This window comes from Talpa occidentalis, unplaced genomic scaffold, assembly GCF_014898055.3.
Source record: "Talpa occidentalis isolate TD23 unplaced genomic scaffold, MPIMG_talOcc4v2.1 talOcc4.13, whole genome shotgun sequence".
Lineage (NCBI taxonomy): Eukaryota > Metazoa > Chordata > Mammalia > Eulipotyphla > Talpidae > Talpa > Talpa occidentalis.
Genome location: NW_023601322.1, coordinates 3352816 through 3373103, shown reverse-complemented (window position 1 = coordinate 3373103; position 20288 = coordinate 3352816). Strand labels below are relative to the sequence as shown.

General features: G+C 38.2%; 1 long non-coding RNA gene across 2 annotated transcripts in view; it reads right to left on the bottom strand.

The window, feature by feature from the left end:
* Positions 1–420: 420 nt before the first annotated feature.
* The window catches only part of LOC129145666 (uncharacterized), a 41852-nt gene continuing 21984 nt past the window's right edge, over positions 421–20288 (bottom strand). The window contains exons 2-3 of one of the 2 annotated variants that reach the window (XR_008551586.1): positions 16454–16612; positions 421–488 (exon numbers count right to left, since the gene is read on the bottom strand). This is a non-coding gene — a long non-coding RNA (uncharacterized LOC129145666). Of the gene's footprint in view, positions 489–14876; positions 15183–16453; positions 16613–20288 lie in introns of those variants that run through there. The other variant, XR_008551585.1, reaches the window with a different exon arrangement.

The following is a 20288-nucleotide window of genomic DNA, read 5'->3' as shown; positions in this document are numbered from 1 at the left end:
ATCATCAAAATGTCAACACTAGATGAATTATTTCTTGCCAAGTTAACACTCTCAAAATCTCAATGGTGAATATCAACAATTTTATTTGTTGATAAAATAAAAGTCTACAATTTTATTTGTTGATAAAAGTCTATAATCAGATGAGTTCGACTGACGTTGTCTGCGCCTGGCCAGGCCTGCCCACTACTGGGAGTCAGGGTTCCATCTCCTCACAGGACCAACAACTCTCTCAATCTACAAGGCACATTCTTCTTATAGCCAATGACACAGAAAAGGGCAACAAAATGGCACCCGAATAATCATATCACCTGTGTGTTTCTTGCCTTTTAATATAACATTTGTCAGAGAAATTCACAGGACCAGCCTCTCACCTTTTGGAAGATGCTCACAGGTACATGACCAGGAAGCAAAGACTTCAGAGCAACCACATGATCTGGTCCCTGGAGTTGATCTGGAGTAGTCAGAATTCAGATGATTTTATCCTGCATCTTGATTAAAGGAACTTTGATTAGGAACTTCAGAAAGTTGCAAATGGTTAGTAGTTGAAGAAGACCCCACTCCTCTGTTTGATCCTACATTTCAGGTTTTCACTTCCTGTGTGCATTCTAAATCCCTATTCACATCTAAAAACAAATCTTCCTTCTTTGAAATCCAATATATTTAGAACTTTATCACATTCTTGGACACTTCCATGGTATTCCTTTGAAAGATTAACATACTCCCCTTTGCATATTTTCCTTAACTTTTTCTAATGCTAAAAGTAAACATTTTGAGAATACGGCCCCTACTACTTCTAAGAATTTTGTCTTTATCTAAAAATTCTATGTGTTGAGAGTCAGGAGAGGATATCCAAACCGCCCCCTCGAAACATGCCTGATGCCCTCCGTTATAAACCCATCAATGCAGCTCCCCTCAGTGGTGAAGTGTCCTGCACGTCTGTATTTTTGCGTGTCTCCTAACATGACCCGATGTTGATCACCCCCTTCTTCACAGGACCAACTTCATGTTTCATTAACAGTCCTTGTGACTAGGGTCAGAGGAACCTAAATTCAAATCCCAGCTCCAGGGTTTGCTTCATTGCTCAGGTTGCTTTGACATCTCCTCTTATGAAAAGCATAAAATACAAATGCTAATGCTCACTCCAAACAGCTTTTGTGAAGATTGTATGAGATTTCCTATGCAAAGTAGCTGGCACAAAAACCACTTAATTGGTCATTTTAATATTAAACCAAAATTACTTTGATGCTGAGGAAAAGTTGAAAGCTGGAATTCAAAATAATCTTGTTCATATAATTATGTATTTTATGATGGTTATTCCAATTGCATCTTATTCAGAGTATTACGATACACCCCATACATATTCAATGCTAAAAATAAGTAAAAAAGAAACAAGAGTCATCCATCCAGTTCAAAAATTACTATTATTGACATCTGCATGTATGTCTGAAAAAATAGGAGAAAAAAGCAACATGCAATTATTGGTTATCTGTGCTAAAGAGTTATTCAATAGTTTATTTTAAAAATACCACAATAAGACAAGTCAAAATCAAAACCTCAAAATAGGAATTTTGGATAAATGACATATGAAAAATGTCACTTTTTTAACAAAAGGAAACCAATGTTTACTTGGAAAAATAACTATGAAGTAATTAAAATTTATTGTTAGAGTAAAATTTTCAAAATGTGTAACTTGAACACAAATGAAAATAAATTTGGCCTTCTAAACCTGTGTTGTGACTTAGTGTTTAAATTTATTATTATAATTATTGTTTGAAATATTAAATTATCCCTGCAATCATAATCTGTATTTTTATTAATTTGTGCCCTATCTATGTGGGCATTCCTCCCGTGTTTGAATGATTGGAACTTTTTAATGTTTTGATTAGGTAGAGTAAAATACTTCCACTATATTTTATTTCCCTAATTACCTGCTTTAATTATTCTTCAAAATTAATGAAATATGCTGTTTTAGTTATGTCATTTTCATGGACAACCTATGAACTTTAAATTAACACACTTAAAATGTCATTAAAAAGACAAAAATAGAGATTTCTGGACCTACTAAACATAGAGCTTCCATATGATCCAGCAATTCCACTCCTAGGTATTTACCCAAAGGACACAGAAACATCCATTCCAAAGAGCACCTGCACCCCTATGTTTATAGCAGCTCTATTTACAATAGGTAAGCTTTGGAAACAGCCCAAATGCCCAAAAATAGATGACTGGATCAAGAAGATGTGGTGCATATACACCATGAAATATTACTCAGCATTCAAAAAAGATAAAACACATGCAATTTGCAGCAACATGGATGGTGCTGGAAGGGATCATGAGCAGCGAAATAAGCCAGAAAGAAAAAGAAAAATACCGGATGGTCTCACTCATAACAGGAATCTAGAAAACTTAAATAAGGGACCAGGAAAAAGATAACTATAAGAAAGAAAATATCAAAATCAACAAACAACTATGAACAAGAGACACTTTATGGGGGGTGGGGGTTGGGGAGGGGAGGGATTGGGGTCAAAATAAGGGGCTTGCAATTGTATGGGGAATATAAAAATAAAATTTATTAAAAAATAAATAAATAAAAAGAAAAAAAAAGACAAAAATATATGTATTCATTTATGCACGTTTGTGCCCCTCTGCGTATTATCACATGATGTGATGTATAATGGTGTGTTTTGCTATCTTCATTTCCACTTTTATTGCATTTTATTGCAAATGAAATTTCCCCCTGTGACCTTATTTTTACTTTTATGAGAATATGAAATATTACAATATTTTGTAAAAAACTTGGTGAATTATTTCATGTTATATTATTTGATTTTCAACACATTAAGATTCACTTTGTTTTATGTTATTAATCTATATGTAATTGGTTAGAAATTTCAGAAAACCATTAAATAAAAAAATGCAAACTCTTCATCTTCTTCCTTTTTCTTAATTAGCACACATTTCACACATCACTTTAAACTCTCTGCATATTAGTCTTCATTTTCCATCAGTTAAGAATATTCTCCTATTCCCTTTTAGATGCTTATTTCATCAGGGATGCCTTTTCAGCATCAGTAAATATTTTTACACTTTTCTTATTTTAACTAAGTAAAATATACTTAGTTAATTTCCCTGTTCAGAATCATTTCTCCCAAAATAAATCCTATTTGTTTGGGTATATTATTCATGTGATGGTTTATATGATTCTATGTGTTAATGTTTTATTTAAAATTTTAAATTAATATTCATAAGTAAGATAGTCTCTATATGCTACCCTTGTCAGTACAGCACAGTTTTGTAAATATATTAAGCTATCATTTTCCTGTGTGCTACTGAAAAGAATTAGTAGTAGGAGAGTTATATATTCCACTAAATTTACATTAAATTACCCATAAAACCATCTGGATGTGGAGAATCTATGCAAAGAATTTGTTTGGAAGAGCTCTAAATCTCTCTACCAATCTTGTTCTACCTATAATTAATATTTCCTTGATCATTTCCTCAAATTTCATGTTATTTTTTCTATGCATAGCTTTCATGCTGTTCCTTTTAATTAAAACCTAATGAGCTTGCATTCTACATCAGTAATTTGTTGAGTACTCTTAAGTATAGGTTACTCTGCTCAACGCTGAGAGTTAAGACAACAAGACCCCTCCACACGGGGACCCGCACAACCAGCAAGCCCAGGGCAGCAGGGGGAATGGACACAGCCAGCCCTGCGAGGTCTGAGAGTCCAAATGTGATCTCTGAGTCTGTCAGTGAGCCTCGGTGGGGAAGAAAGGAATGGAAAGGAAGGGAAAGGAAGTATATGTACAAGATTGCCAATGAAGACAACGGTTTCAAATTCTCACTAATAATTCTCAGTAAATTGAGTATCATATATGATGACTCGTCTGATGAGGGACCTCCTCGATGACCACCTCCTACCCACCATACATCCTTCAAGTCCCACAGTGACACTTTTTATTTTTATTTTTTTAAATGCTTCCTTTTCTTGATTTATTTTATTTTTTAAAAAGATTTATTTTTTATTTATACATAGCTGGGGTATAGGCCAGAGGCACCAGAGGGTGAGTATTCACCAGAGACAGAGTGGGGAGCAGAATAGGCAGAAGGACTGAAAAACACTGCTGAGGGGAGCAGCGGGCAAGACAGGAGAGGTCTGCTGTGCCATGTGGGTATCTCCCCGGCCAGCCGGAAATTGAACCCAGACTGCAGAGGCTGGGGACAGCTTCACAGCAATGTGCTCAACCTGCTACACCACCGGGGAGGACCCACAACGACACTTTTTAAACAAATCAACATCCATTAGGACTCCAACTCCAGAGTCATCAATTTTGTGTTCAGGTATTTGACTCCACCCCAGTCTGTCAGCTCAGCTGTAGAAGCACCAACCGTAGCCACTTCTCCGCCATCTTGTCATCGCAGACCAGCCAAGGTGGCTTGCCTTGCGTCTCTCCTGATCCATAGAGATTTGATGAGAGTAAACAGGTCCATTCTCGGGTGAAGTGTTTACACTGGCAATATACTCTCAGGCTGGAGCACTTCGTTGTTCTGTTGGTAATATCAGGGCTTTACATTGTGGTGGGAGGCCCCTGGTGTTAGTCTACCTTTTACCCTATCAGGCCTCATAAGAAAGCCAAAACAGATGCTGAAAATAAACTGAAAGCCCTCTTTTATTTGAACGTCTACATTTATTATTAATTTCCACAGTACCAGATACCTTAACCATCCTTAGCAGTATGAATCATCAAGGAGGACATTTACTTATTAAGCCTTTATGGTACAATATGAATCACTGGATACCACTCTTCCCTTCGTACAACTACTCCATATCTGTTAAATAAAATTTCTATGGTGATTTCTCTGCAGACTTTTAATTTTTTTTGAAACTTAAAAAACTAAAATCTTTTTGGACAAAAATAAAAACACTGAAACATTATATTTTATGTTGGTCTTGGAGTTTAAGGCAATCTCTATTTAGTGTGATGTTGAAGGTTATCACTCATGATAAGCAGGAATTCATTAATAAAGTCAATGGAATTTTGCTGTCATGGTTGATCAAATTAATGAATCAGACCATCAATAAATGTGAACACATATTTCCATTTCTAATGAAATAGAAAGAGCAATTGGATCCAAAGGACAATCAGTGGGTGAATTATCTTATAAACCTTGGATATACATTTGCAAATACAAAAAAAAAAAAGTAGAGTGGGTGCAAAGAGTGGTTTTACCCACGTACTCATGCATCCCCAATGCTGTTCAAGCTCCACTCTCTGGTGGAGTTGTTGATCGTTGCCATCCTACTTGAATGGAAGGAGCATGGTGGTCCCAGAACAGTGTCCAGGAACAGAGATGGAGACAGAGCAGATGGAGACAGCCAACACTTGTCACCCTGGATGTCATCAGAGCCAGCAATTTTACAAGGAATTATATCTCACTCATTTCTTGTCTGGAGAGACTCTTATTAATTACTGCTTCTCTGTCTTGCAAAGCAGTACAAGTGTTTAAAGTTAGCCCTGAGAAGTCTTCCCAGTTAATTAAAGTAGGCTTCGCTCCTGAGTGGGCGCCCTCTCCTCTCTGCTGAAGGCCAGATGTCATTATAAAGGACACTCCCAGGAGGAGCTGGGGTCCCTGCGCAAGGTCTCGGATGTCTATTTCTCTCTGTCATCAAAGGAAAGAGATGAGTTTTTTTTTTTTTCATTAAAACGAATTAAAGATAAACTGGAGCTTTATATGTTGAGGTCTTTACCTTGAAGAATCTTTAAATGTGTGTCTAAGTTAACAAAAATATTTAAGCTCAGACCAAAGGGCACTATTTATGATTTTATTTATATTTGCAAGCCTGATGTTCCACATGTCCAGGTGATTTTGTTTATTAAGTTCATTCCCCATGCAGGGTGTGTTCATTCTATTTTGACTTGAGTGTTTTTTCCTGTGAACAAAGACCATTAAGTGGAGTGAAATACATTTGCACAATGGACACATGGTCACATAATATGCCTCTTTCCAACATACTGCTGATTTTCTATCAAAATGAAATTGACTGTAAGCAATTCAATATGATTTAGCCTTCATTAATCACTGAAAATTCCTCTCCCAGTTTTGCCAAATATCTTTTCTCCTTATGTTTTTCAGTATGTTCTTGGACAGAGGAACACTGGACTTGATAGAGTGAAGGATATTCTTAAGTAGTCATTCAGAGGGGAGAGTGCAATGTTCTTGTGTGCGCCATGCACACAGAGTTACTCGTATTTCTATGTACACTGCAAATGAAGGGCTTTAGTATGACATATAAAAGGCTCATTTGGCAATAATTCACTAAGAGATGACGAGAATGAAGGTCATTTGGCTGTAGCAATGATGAGAAAGACACCACTGAGAGAGGAATTGGGACTGAGCCCACTGATGGGTGGAGGAGAGTGGCCTAGGATAATTATTTCCTCTGTGTCGGGTGACAGAGTGAATGGAGATGACTCCAAGTGGATACAGTAAGCCTTGACTTGGTTGATAGGGAAGTTGTTTGTTCGACATTATTTGTTTTGTTGTTGTTTTCCCCTCATCAATATTACAAAGAAATGAAATTGAATTAAATAACATTGTTTATGACCTGCGATACAGGACTGGGGCTGGACAGCAGGATGAGTTGCAGGAACCAAATCATCAGGAAGAGAAAGTTTTGAAACAATGGACTCATTGGAGGGTGGATGAAGTCTCCTCTACTGGAAAGAAAACCAAATAGATGCACCAGGAATTTGCACCACTGCCAATATTGTCTGTTTCTTTAGATTGGTTCTTCCTCCCTGCTCCACCGAAAATGTCATCAGGACCCACTCTTTGTACTTTTTTGTGAGTTGCCTGTTCTATCTTGAATATCATTAATGGTTCTTTCTATTTTATGTACTTGAATTACTTTTCCAGTTTCTTCTTTGGGTTCCTTTTATTTCTTTATAGAAAATTTCTTAAATTTCTAGGTGAGGAAATATGTCTATGTTCTTCTTTATAGTTATCTTAAATTTTGTTCTTAGAAGAAAACTTGCATGCTACAGATAGTATACATAATTTTCTACTCTAAGGTAAACTTTTTTGAAGTATAAAAATAAAGAAAGTGCATCTCTCAAGAGTGTTCGGCTCAATAGATTTTTAAATTGCTGAACTAGATCACAGATCTATAAATAGAATATTGCCAACATCCCAAAGTCACTACTTTCCTGTTATTATTACCCCAGTGTACATTCTATTCTGACTTCTCCCATCATAGTCTGCACTTGATATTTCTAAAATGCAGATCCATGTCTATTATGTCTTTGGAGTTTTGCCTCTTTGGGTCAATATCATCTTTGTAAAGTTCATCCATATTGTATTTTTCAAGTTTGTTCATTTGCTACTGGTGAGCACTGGATTTGTCCCAGTTTGGATGAAAATTCATGTACATTTTGTGATTAATAGCCACATGTATTTCTCTTGTGTATATACTTAGGAGCTCAGCTGCTGAATCACATGGTATGCATGTGTTCAGCTTCAGGGGTTACTGATAATGGGTCTTCTAAGTCAGACTTGCCAATAAACAGTTATGGGCATTCTGGTCTGTTCTAAATACTCCCTGTTGCATTTTCTAGCAGTTGCTTCCCATTGTGACTCTAATTTGCATTTACCTGCTGACAAATAAAGTTGATGGTCAGTTGTTGCCTAACTTTTTATTGGTTAACACTGCACATGAGTGCTTCTTTTGAATAATTAATTACACAATATGTTTACATTCCTATACTTTAATTTAATTCTGATAAGTTTAACTGATGAGCAAATTGTACTTTTGATGTCCGTTTTTTTTTAATTTATTTATTTATGCATACAAGAGCTGGGGTACAGGCCAGAGGTGTGGGAGTGAGAGGATTCAGCAGAGACAGAGCGGGGAGCAGAACAGGCGGATCTACTGAAATGCACTGCTGAGGGGAGCAGCCGTCGAGACAGGGGAAGTCCGCTAGGCCATGTGTGTAGCTCCCTGGCTGGCTGGGGATGGAACTCCTGCTGCAGTGGCTGCAGACAGCTTCAATGTGCTGTGTTTAACCCCTCGCAGCACCAGGGAGGCCCCATGTTCTCTATTTTATTACTTCTTGACTAGCATATTGGCCACTTTGTTTAAGAAATCGTTACATAACAGCAGGTTATGAAATTGTTTCATCTAAATGCTTTGTTGTTTATGTTTCACACTTGTAACTGGAAGTGGTAAGACAGGTGTCAGTCTCAATTTCTCTCCAGTTCACTTATCAGCCAGAACAATTTACAGAAAAGCATCACCAGCTGACCTGCCCATCATTCTCTGAAGTCCTGTGGTATCACTTGTATCATGAAGCAGGTGACCAGATCAGTGTGAGTCTCAGATCCCTCTCTTTGTTATCTTGGCTTATTTGGATTAATTATCATAGCTTTCCAGTTAATTGTAATATATTATACCACAACCATCAAATATTCTTTGCTCTGCACACTTTAATTTTAAAATATTTGAATTAGCTTGTCAATTTTATACAAGAATGTTTTAGAATTTTACTAAGAATATTGAGTTATATAGTTCAACTAGAACATAAATAACATCTTGCAAGGCCATCACTTCCAATCAAAAAATAAACCTTTTCTTTAAGTCCATTACCACTTCCGTTAGTTTTATTCTGTGGCATTTGATTTTTTGGCACAACTCTAAATGATATATTTTTATACTTTATGTTTTTCCTTGTTGTTCTTAATTAGGACAGAAAGCATTTTATCTTCAGCAATATTGCTAAAATAATTTATTCATTATAACAGTTATATAAAAGTTATTTTGGATTCTCAGAATCTATATTTGTGTCACCTGAAAAATATTACTTTTACTTCTTCCGAATATGAGCTGGAAAAAAAAGCAGAGGTTTGTTCACTGGCAAAAGAAACACCAGTCTACCTAACATTTTACTTTGCACGACATTTGGGGGTGAAACCTTAAGGGTCAGGTCTGGGAAACCACTGCAGTTAAGACCACTGCAAACAGACTGGGGGCTTCTTTTATCCACATAGCAGGTAAAAGAGTTCTTGTTGGTATTTTCTGTCAACTCTTTTCAGTTGAATGACTGAGAAATCTTCCCAGGTAAAAACGTAAAATATGTTTGAAAAGTGGTATATTTTCAATTTTTTCCTGGAAAGAATGATCTGAGTTTCTCATTTGAATTTATTTTCCTTTCACGTGCCCTGTTTTTTTTTCTGTCTACTGAGTTGAAATGATCTTACTCCCTCCAAAACCAACATCAGCCTCAACAAGAAAGCTAGGGCATTTTACTGGAGTTTTGAAAGCACTTGTTTAAGTAGAATTGTGGATCTTTGTAGTGAATAACAATTATCTTCCAAAGTGGGTAAAAAAAAAAAAGCACTGCACATAAAGATATTGCAGTTTAAAATTACATCTCTTGGATGCTGGTAAAAGAAGTAAAAAAGTAAGGAAACAAATCAGCCAATATTACATCCTGCTGCAGTCCCCTCCATGGGCTGCGTGAAATTCTTCATGAATAAAGATGGGGTAAACCACATTTGTAGCATAATAAGAAAAGGTAATTAGTGTCATCTATTCACCACGGTTAGAATTTGACTAGAGCAATTTGATTACGTTTATCACATTTTAAACTTTGAGTAAGTTTTTCAGCTTGGTAATTCAGTTAGTGGTGAAGTGTGGAGAATATAAGTCAGCTTCTGCGAATGATTGATGAACAGGAGCTCAGAGGAATAGGAATGCACACACACACACACACACACACACCAGAAATTGTAATATAGATACTGCCTATTGTATTAAAGCAAATCTGTCGAAGTATCTTTGTTGGCAAAACTTATATAAAACTATCAGGACTTCCCCCCAAATAAATACAAAATGGAGTCTGTGTGTGAGCTGGGAGGTGGCTATGTCTGTAGTGCGTCAGGACAGATTCTCTTTAGGGAAATAAAGCTCTTGGACTTTGTTATAAACTCAAATAATTTTTTTCACTTTTAACTTAAAATCAACTGAAATGAGGTATATTTTTATACGTAATAGATCAGGAGATGGGCATACTTTCATTGTATGAAAGTGATTTCTGTATTAAATCCATTTTATATACGCTGTGAAGCTGTGGTTGAGTCACTGTTTTCTGTCTGTGTTCCAGGGATTGCAACACCATTGCTTTCATTTGTTCATTTCACCTTGTTTTCATTTGTCTTTGAAAATTAATGAACAGCATATGTGTAGGTTTCTATTTCTGGACTCTGTCCTGTTCCCTCGATCTGTTTGTCTAATTTTATACTAATTCTAACAGCCTTCACTACGGGAGGTTTAAAGGGAGATGGTAAGTCAGTTTGGAGAACATCACCAGCTTTGTTCAGATTGATGAAAAATTGGACTAACCTAGATCCTCTGACTTTACATACATGTTGTAACCTCATTCCACAAACTCTCCATAGGAATATTTTGAAATTTTGTATGGAATTGTGTTGCATCACCAAGATGTCAGGGAGAGAATTGACTTCTTAACAGTATTGAGCTTTCCCATCATAAACATTAGCTTACCCCTCCGCTTGCTTCGATCTTCCTTGAGTTTGATTAGCAATATAATTTAGTTTTGAGGGTGAGGTTCCTGACATTAAAAAAAAAAAATCTTTCTTAAGTCTTATATCTGCTTCAATACTCTATGGGTTCTTTTATTATTTTAATTTGAAGGCATTGCTGAGAGTACCTAATAATTCATTCGATTTTTTTGTATTTGGCTCTGTATCTCCCAAATTTGCCAAATTAGCTTGATTTTCCAGTTGTCATTCTATGTTTGACTGTTTGCCTTTGTCAGTTCTTCCTGAGTGCTGGCTGGAAATGAGCAAAGCTGTGACTGCCTAATAGAAAATCAGAGGCGTGCCACGGGATGAATGGATCTGACTCTGGAGAACTTAGCAAGTGCCAAGTGATTGTCACTAATTCTTTAAGAAGCGATGAGAAGAGAGTCACATTAAGGAAGGAACTGTCCTGAGAAAGATCACTGCAGGTGTGAGAAGCCTTGTACAGATTTCACCCTCGGATGCTGTAAGTACGATGATTAAAATGGTCCTCCCACCCAGCCCCTGGAGGTCAGATTTCTCTCAGTAAAGATACTTCCAGGAGACCATCATTCTTAGGAAGGATGCTGGGAAAGGTTTTTTATGCTCCATAGTGTTCACTTCATGGTCCTGGGGTTCCTTGTTCAATACAATCTTACTCTGAATCTGCTATAGGTTGTATTAGCCAGTAAATATTGTAATCTAGGCTTTTAGCTACAACTGATTTTAATTAGTAACATTAGGAAATTACAGGTGCTGCTTCTACAGGGATCTGGTAACACTGTTTAAATGAAAAGTACTCTGAATAATTATGATTAAAGAAAGGAAACCTGGGTCTCCCAGTGGCACAGATGGTTGAGCGCAGCACTGTGAAGCTGTCTGCAGCCTCTGCAGCACGGTTCGATCCCCCGCCCACCAGGAGATACCCACATAGCGCGGCAGACCTCTCCTGTCACGCCCACTGCTCCCCTCAGCAGTGTGTTTCAGTCAATCTGCCTCTTCTGTCCCCTGTTCTGTCTCTGGTGAATCTCCTCACCCTCCCGCACATCTGGCCTGTACCCCAGCTCTTGTATAAATAAATAAATCTTAAAAAAAAAGAAAAGAAACCCATGAAGCTTCACACACAAATATCCAGCCAGACTTGCTGCTTCTCTCAAACATCTCCTGATCTGAAATAGCTTGTTTTATTTTTAAATGGTTTTAAGTTTTCAGAAAAACTTCAAAAATAGTACACAATGCTGCATATAACTCATGGGTAACTTGCAGATGTGATATTCCTCCTGGCTGAATGTCTCAGCCTGTATTTTCTAAAAATTAGGACATTCTCTTATATAACTGGGGCTCAACTTTTAACTCAAGTAAATTAATATCACTCCAATATTGCCACCTAGTCCACAGAACCAATTATATTTTGTCAATTGCCCCCCCCCAGATATCATTACAAGGTGTAGAATACAATCCACAATTAGATTTTGTGTATACTTTTATCTTTCATCTCTGCCATCTAGAATAATTCTGTGGTTTCTTTTTTTTAATGAATTGTCATTTTTGAAGAGCTCAGACCTGTTGCTTTGAGTCTGTGGGGTAATTCACATCCCTCACACTCTCCGGCCAGCCCATGCTCCTCTCCTGGCTTAGACCAGGAGCCCCCAGTGCTGAGTTATCCAGGAGATTAGGATTTATCACTCAGCTCCATGGGTCCATCAGATGCTCCACTATGAGGAACATGTAAAAAACACAGTTGAACTTACTAAATAATGGTTCAACGTGTATTTTGTGGGGAGATACTTTAAGCATTTGATCTTTGTAAATGATAATTCTGCTCTGGCAGGGACGCTAGGTAGGTTGGTATCAGAGAAACCAAATACCCTGGAAACCTGCAGCGGCTGGTGTGCAAAGTGCATCGTGCTGATGGCATCTCAAAAGATGCAAGTTGCACACGAAGGTGATTTCCCTTTCACTGTTCCAGATGCACCTTCTGTCCATCATGTCTTTCTTCTTGTCACCCACAAGGGTTAGAGCAACATTTATTCTTCATTTCAGTCATCCCCACTCTACCTTCTCAGACAATGCAGACAATAGCTCTATGGGGAACTTACATGATAACGTCTAGGTCTTGAGGAGACTCGTTCACCTGGGATGCCTTTTCCGGGCATGGGAGCCAATTGTCTGGTTGGTGGTACCCAGACACCCCTGACCATGGTTGTACCTCGCGATGCTTCCCAGACAAGTGAATCATCAGAGATGCTCTGGGCTGTGTCCGGCACTTCTCTGACACCTTCATAAAATTACAGTAATGAAAGCTTAAAATCAGCTAGGAGCGTGCACACACACACATACCACACACCCCACACACCCCTCTATAACTTCAAAAGATGAACTATTTAAAGAGTGCACAGGCCTTGTTCACTCATGTTGGATGGGCCAGACTTATGGGAAAGATTTAAAATTTTTCCTTCAAATAAAATCTTATGTGCCTTTACTAGCTAAAACAAAATTTAAATTTCTGCAAGTTAACGTACCTTTTCTGTCTTCTTGTTTTTTTTTTTATTGTCATTTGTGAAACAATAAATAAATAAATAATAAACACACCAGCCAAATTTCATAGATATCTGTGGAGATACATAATCCACGTAAATGCACATTTAAACAGAACAAATACAGATTTGTTCGATTTTCAAAATGTGGGTGGCTTTGCTTTGTTTCTGCAGAGGATTTGCATGTATAGTCTCCGCTGTGTGTTAATTGAGCACCTACTTGATGCTAATTGGTCTAGAGAAATGCCAAGGCATTTGATAGAAAGCTTCTTTCCTCAGTTCCCACTGGGAAAAGTCAGGCTGTGGGGTGAACCCCTGTTTTAAGTTCTCAGGAAAGTAAATCCAGACACAGAAGGATATTAAGGCTGCTGGGGTCAGGGGAGAGAGGAGAGAGGATAGATGGCTAATGGGTGTGGGCATCTGTGGCAGTGATGTCTGGATTGATACAGAGATGATGGTTGCACGATTTTGTGAATGTACTAAGACCACAGAATTTTTCAATTAAAGTAGTGAATTGAATGACATTAATTATATCTAAAAGAAGCTTTTTGGGAAAAAAAGAGGATGTCACACTCTATACAAAGATGATACACCTAATTCTGCCATCTACTATCTTAAAAAGGTAACCAAGCTAACTAGAGAAAACAAAAACAAACAAACCCCCCTAGAAAACTTACTCAACATCTTTTCTATTATTTTAAAAGTATATTACACAAATTTTTTGATTTCTGTATTTTTTCAATATATCCGGTAAAATTTAAATGCAATGGAATACTAAAATTTGAATTTTTATAGGAAAATGTAAATAAAGGTTTATTTTAATAATAACCCACCACATTTTTTGCTATTATAAACTTTAAAATACCCCCTAGTGATTCTATAGTGAAAAAAATACTGTAATTTACAAGGTATCAATATTATTTAGTGTCTTTTTGTCATTTATAATGAAAAGGCCAGAGGACTATATGGAAATGCCCATTCCATGATAAATATTTCTTGTATTTTTTAATTCTATTTTTAAATGACTGAAAAGTCATAAGGTCTATTTTAACAGTTTTGAACAACGTAAATGACTCGTCAGGATACTTTTTCTTTGCCAGGTGTCATTGTCATCATTTTATTTCGCAGCGTGATTAGGTATATTAGGGCTTCCCTCTGCACAGTGTGTATTAATTTCCCTAGTATTTCATTAATTCACTCATAGAATTATTACCAAAAAATTGCCACCTGTAAAAATTCTTTCCAAACTTAAATTGTGATTAGTATTGAAACTTGCTAAGGAAATAACTTTCTTCTGCTTAGGTGCTTGTTCCTTACTTTCCTTGGGGCTTCCTCAGGCCTTCCCTTAATTGGACCCTGTTGAAGCTGCTGAATAAGTGGCCCTTGGCAATCAAATGGACTTTGAATAAGAAGCTGAACTGCTACAGCATCCCCAAGTGTGAAATGAAATGTCTACCCACACTTCCTCACCAATGCTCTTTGGCTTTCAGACTGCCTTATGGAAATCCTGCCCCCTTGAAACAGACAGCTTCCTGACAGAGCTTGAAGCCATAGGTGCTTCTAGAGACAAGAGAGTAGGAGACACCCAAGCTTCAGGTGCTTGCTGCCCTCCCGCCAACACTCAAATGCACAAACACCGCACCCCTGATTTCCTCCCTTTCATTTTAAGTACATTGAAATCAAATCACAACGATTTCCAAAGGTCATGACAGAAAAGCTGTAACAGTCAAGAAAATAATAGGAATAGGAAGCATCTCATTCAACTTTTACTTGATTTCTGAATCAGCCCTTCTCTGTCACTCAGTTTTTCTATCCATCTCTTTTTCTCCTGCCCTAAGTCAAAGGCGGGGACACAGAGACACAGGGAAGGGAAACAATTAAGAAGAATGTTTGAACAAAGGAAAGAAGAGAGTAGACATCGGTATGAAAAACAGGGCAAAGTAACACATTTCACGTTTGTTACAAGACAAAAATCGGCAGATCCTTTCACCGTGAGCACAGCAATGCCAGGAGTGTTCTTCTGCTCAGAAGTGCTTTTCAGAAGCTCTGAAATCAATGTTCATCCTGCAAGAAGAGCACATCTCAGATCTGAAAGCAAGATGATGGACACTTTCTTAACGTTGAGTGTCTTGTGCTTTTTTTAACCAGTGGTGAGTTAATAAATTCGCAAATAACTGTCAACTCCTTATCTTATTAATTTGTGGTGAATCCTTTTCAAATGTTGTTGTTGGCTTTATTCACATTTTTAAAGTTACAAATAGCAAGTTTGCATGGACTCACTCCCATAATGAGGAATTTTTGCTGGATATCTGGGGCTGAAAAAGCACAAGAAAATGCCTTATTGTCACCATTCCAAGAGCCCGTTTCTCCCAAGATTGAAATATGCATGAGGCTTACATCAAACAGAAGCTTTTAACTGTGTTCAGGGGAAAAAACAGGCTCAGGAGAAGTTGGTATCTTCCCTCTTTTCACAAAGTATTTATACTTTGTGAAATGAAAACTTGATCCCCTCTATTTAAATCACTGGGCCAGGGCCTCCCCGGTGGCACAGCGGTTGAGCGCTGGGTTGCGAAGCTGCCCGTGGCCTCTGCGCCGCCGGTTGGATCCCCGGCTGCTCCCCGGCCACCGGAGGAGGGTCCCGCATGGCGCGCAGACCTCTCCTGCCGCCCGCTGCTCCCTCAGCAGTGTACTTCGGTCCTTCTGCCTGCTCTGCTCCCCGCTCTGGCTCTGGTGAATTCTCTCACCCTCCCGTGCTTCTGACTGTACCCAGTGCATGTATAAACAAAAACAAACAAACAAATAAAGAAAGAAAGAAAAACATGCCTCTATTAAAAAAAAAAAATCACTGGGCCATTGATAGGTGATTGGATAGAGACAATGCTGTATACATACACAGCGGAATACTACTCAGCTATAAAAAAGATGAAATCTTGCCTCTTGTGACAACATGGAGGGAATTCCACTAAGTGAAATAAGTCAACAGGAGGACAAATACCGGGTGATTTCATCTACATGTGGAATCTATAGGGAAAAAAAGGGTCAGGCAAAACTAAGAAAATGAGAAGCCCAAGGCACTGGGGTAAATATACCACGTGTTCCTAGTCCACACCTCAGTCCCAGGATGCCCAGGTGTTTTCCATAATTTTCTATTGTAAATAGGGCTTCAAAAACATATATCCTTTCAAATGAGTGTGCTTGCACTTTTCAGGTAGATACCTAGGAGTGGAATTGCTAGACTGTATGGAAGATCTACTTTTATTGTTTTGAGAAACCTCCATGTTGTTTTCCATCCCCACCCACAATGTATGAGGGTTCCTTTTCCTCCACACCCTCACCAACACTTGCTGAATTGATGTAGGCCATTCTCACAGGTGTGAGATAGTATCTCACTGTGGTTTTGATCTGCATTTCCCTGAGGATACGTGATGAGGAGCATTTTTTCCAGGTCCCTCTTGGCCATCTGAATGTCTGCTTTGGTTCTTCCTCAAATTCATCTGGAAAGAAAGTAGTGTCTAAGTGAACAATATTGGGATTATTAAAAGAGTTAGCAGGTCTCCCTGCTTCTCCTCTTGCCCTTATAATTTCTTCTCAGCACAAAGGCAAAGGGTAAAACAAATCAAATCTTCTGACTCTCGCACAAAGTCTGTCGGTAGGTGACCACCTCCATTCAGAGAAAGTCACGCACTTGGCCATTCTCCACTAACCCAGTTCCAACTTCCCTCTTTGCCTCTTGGCCTGCATTGCTGGCTTGTGACTCACCTCATTCCAGCCTCTAGATTGCTATGGGGCATACCCTAAGGATCTTGCCTGTGATCTTTGTTTCTGGGGGTCACTTCCCTCAGCCTACTTCTCTCAGCCATGCTTTAAGTAACCCCTCTCTCTCTTCCTAGATTTTTGTTCAAATGTCACCTTCTCCAGGAGAACTTTCCTAATTTTTCCATAGTATGCTGTCATCTGCCTTAACCTCTGCAGACCTAATTCTTCTGTCCCTGATCTACGTTTTCTTCTCACATTTCACATTGCATCTCAGGGCATCATTTATTTATATACTATGTTATTGTCTGTCTTTCTCTCTTAGAAGGTTAGCGCCCCAGGAAAGTCATCTTTGTTTTGTTTATTTATGTTTCACTAACAGTCATAGATTCTCTACCTGTATCTCTTCACTGAGTGGTCAAATGCAGGTAAGGCATATGTGATGACTGACATCCCTGCACCTTCAAGAGCCTTAACTCATCCATCACTGCACAGATTCCCAGATGCTGAACCCTGCCAGTGTAGGGGGAGTATCTTTTGTTGCACCATGATATTTGGTGATGAACAAAATTTGTGACCCACTGGAAACACTTAACACACATTTAACAAAGAGAAAAAGTGAATTATCATCCCAATTGTTTCACAGCAAAGAAATAGATTTTAAATGATGAAAAAGGCTCTCCAGGACCAAACTGCTAATAAGCAGAGAAGATAAAGAGTCATATATATTTTTTGAATATAAAAATCTAATTATAATCATACATCTTTGGTTTTAATTTCATTGAAAAAATAATCCAACTATTAAAAAATGTGACTGGCAATGCTTAATTTTCCCAAAGACAAAGCTTGCCTAACATGGTGGTGGCAATAAAATGCTAATTTTTATGCTTCCTTTTTACATTCATCATCAGTTAAGAAGATGGAGGAAGAGCTCGTACTGCGCATATGTCAGTTCCATATTGCCGGTCACACAATTTGCATAGTCCTTCGGGCATCTTCCAGATCGGCACGCTCTTTTTACACTCTTCTCTTGGAAAAATGCTGACATTTGATCTCTTGTGCACATGCATTGATAATTCATTATAAAATACCAAAAGGAGTGACTAACTAATATCATGTTTGGAGCTCAAGGTGCCGGCAGCAAAAGGATGCAAATTAAAACCTTTATTTCATTCCTCCTCTGTATCAACAGAAAGAAGTCAAGTCACTGCCACATGAAGCCAAAGGGTGTTTATTGGACTTAAAAAAGCTTTCTTTGGTGAAGCTTTCTTCACTTGTGCTTTTTACACTATATCACCTTCCAAGTGATTATTTTGATTTTAAATACTCCATTTCCTTAAAATTGCAATTGCAATTTATAGGAGCAACACAAGCTAGGTCATTGAGGGTTTGGTTAACAACATAAATATTTTGTGAAACTACATTTTATTATCCCAATTAACTCACAGGTAATAATCTTCAATCAGTTACTGTCCAAAAGAACCAAGTTGACTAACTTGGCAATGGAAAAGCATGGGGCTCCACAGGTCAGACCAACACAGTGGTGCTCCTGTAGACTGTTCTAGAAGCAGCTGAGCTGAGTGCAATTTAATCCTTGCTGGCCAATCAAACTCCACATGACCATGGCATCTGTGATGGCTCCATCGTGATCATTAGCATTTTGTTCACACTTGTAAATAATGACATCCTTTTTTCCTGCAATTCCTTCCACTGACAAATTGATGGCTTCTTTTTTGTGGAGACTCTGATATTTTCCTGAAGGAACTGTGCCCAGCTCATGTAAAGTACATCTAAATCTTTACTATGCAAATTTGAAACCATATGTAGGATGCTTAAATCTATGTTTTATCTATTGATATCTCTGTCTGGGTGAAAGAGCACCCCTGTTTTCATCAATTATTGATGGGAGTAAAAGGTTAATGTCCAAAAACACGATTAACTGCGAATCTAAGTAGTATTGACAGTACTTGGCCCATACTCTCAATCTACCCCAAATCAAAGGGCATTTAAAAATCAATAAGATGAACAATTTTTCTAGTTTTTTTTCTATCGAATCTCATCAAGTAGCAGCAGAAAATAAAATCATCATCATCAATTGCACAGTCAACCTGTGGACATCTGTTTGTTACTAATTTAAAAAGACTGAACTTTTAGTCCTGTAGATAATTGATGAAAAATTTGGGACTACTTCCTCCCCTCCTCTTAGTCCCCCCTTTATGCATGTAAATTGCTGTGTGATGTTGCACTTTTAATCTCATGGATGGCTGGGTCTGAGAAACAGCCTAAAGGAAATCCCACCACAAGGACCAGAAAGACTCTCAACATGGTCCCGGGTTCAAGGACACGACGGGGTCCTCCTTCAGACACATGCACTTCACAGCTTTATTTGCAATATGCATATGAGCCATGAAAAACAGCTGTACTGTCATACGTGGGATTAGAACAGAAGACCATATGACATTTTACCATTTTTATTATAAATTCTCAAATCCTAAGGAAGAAGGATGTGCATTAGAATAAAGTCATGGAAGCCAAATATTCCCATACTTTTTACTCCTTAAAAATACATGCATGCTACAAATCACCAATATGCTTTGCATAAATTAATATTAGATTAATGACTAATACCTTTAAATGTTTACCTTGAAAAAGGAAACCACTCAAAAAGAAAAACAAAATTACAAATCACCAATACTATTAAAAATTTTAAAATGCACATCTCAGTGTTTTTCTACCATTTCTAGTTCTGCAATAAAACAGTTGCCAGGGGAACTTCATGCTAAACAAAAGCTGCTGTCAGATGCCATCATTACAGTGAGCTAACACCACCCGTGGGACTCCTCTCTTGGAGCCACTGTTCATTATTCGCTCAATCTATAAAGCTATCATTTCCAGGGGTTCTTTGGAGTACTGATATAAAAAGAAACAATTGGGATTTCTAGGAGTGTCCATCCATGGAAATGTTCTCCCCTCCCACAAAGTGTTTCCTTTTTATTTTTATTTTTTTAAGATTTATTTATTTATGCATACAAGAGCCAGGGTACAGGTCAGAGATGTGGGAGGTAAGAGGATTCACCAGGGACAGAGTAGGGAACAGAACAGGCAGACTGACTGAAACACAATGCTGAGGGGAGCAGCAGGCGAGACTGGAGAGGTCTACCGTGCCATGTGGGTAGCTCCCTGGCCAGCTGGGGGTTGAACTCGTGCTGCAGAAGCTGTGGAGAGCTTCATAGTGTGTGTCTTAACCCCTTGCAGAACTAGGGAGGCCCCAAGTGCTTCCTTTTTCCTTTTTAAAGGAAGAAAAGATGAGTGTGCCTCTCCTGTCTTCCCCTCGGAACTGGGAAATACCCGTCGTCACTTTCACGGGGGAGATGAGTTGAAGTTGCCTTTTTCATGGCTGTGGGAAAGGATGACCTA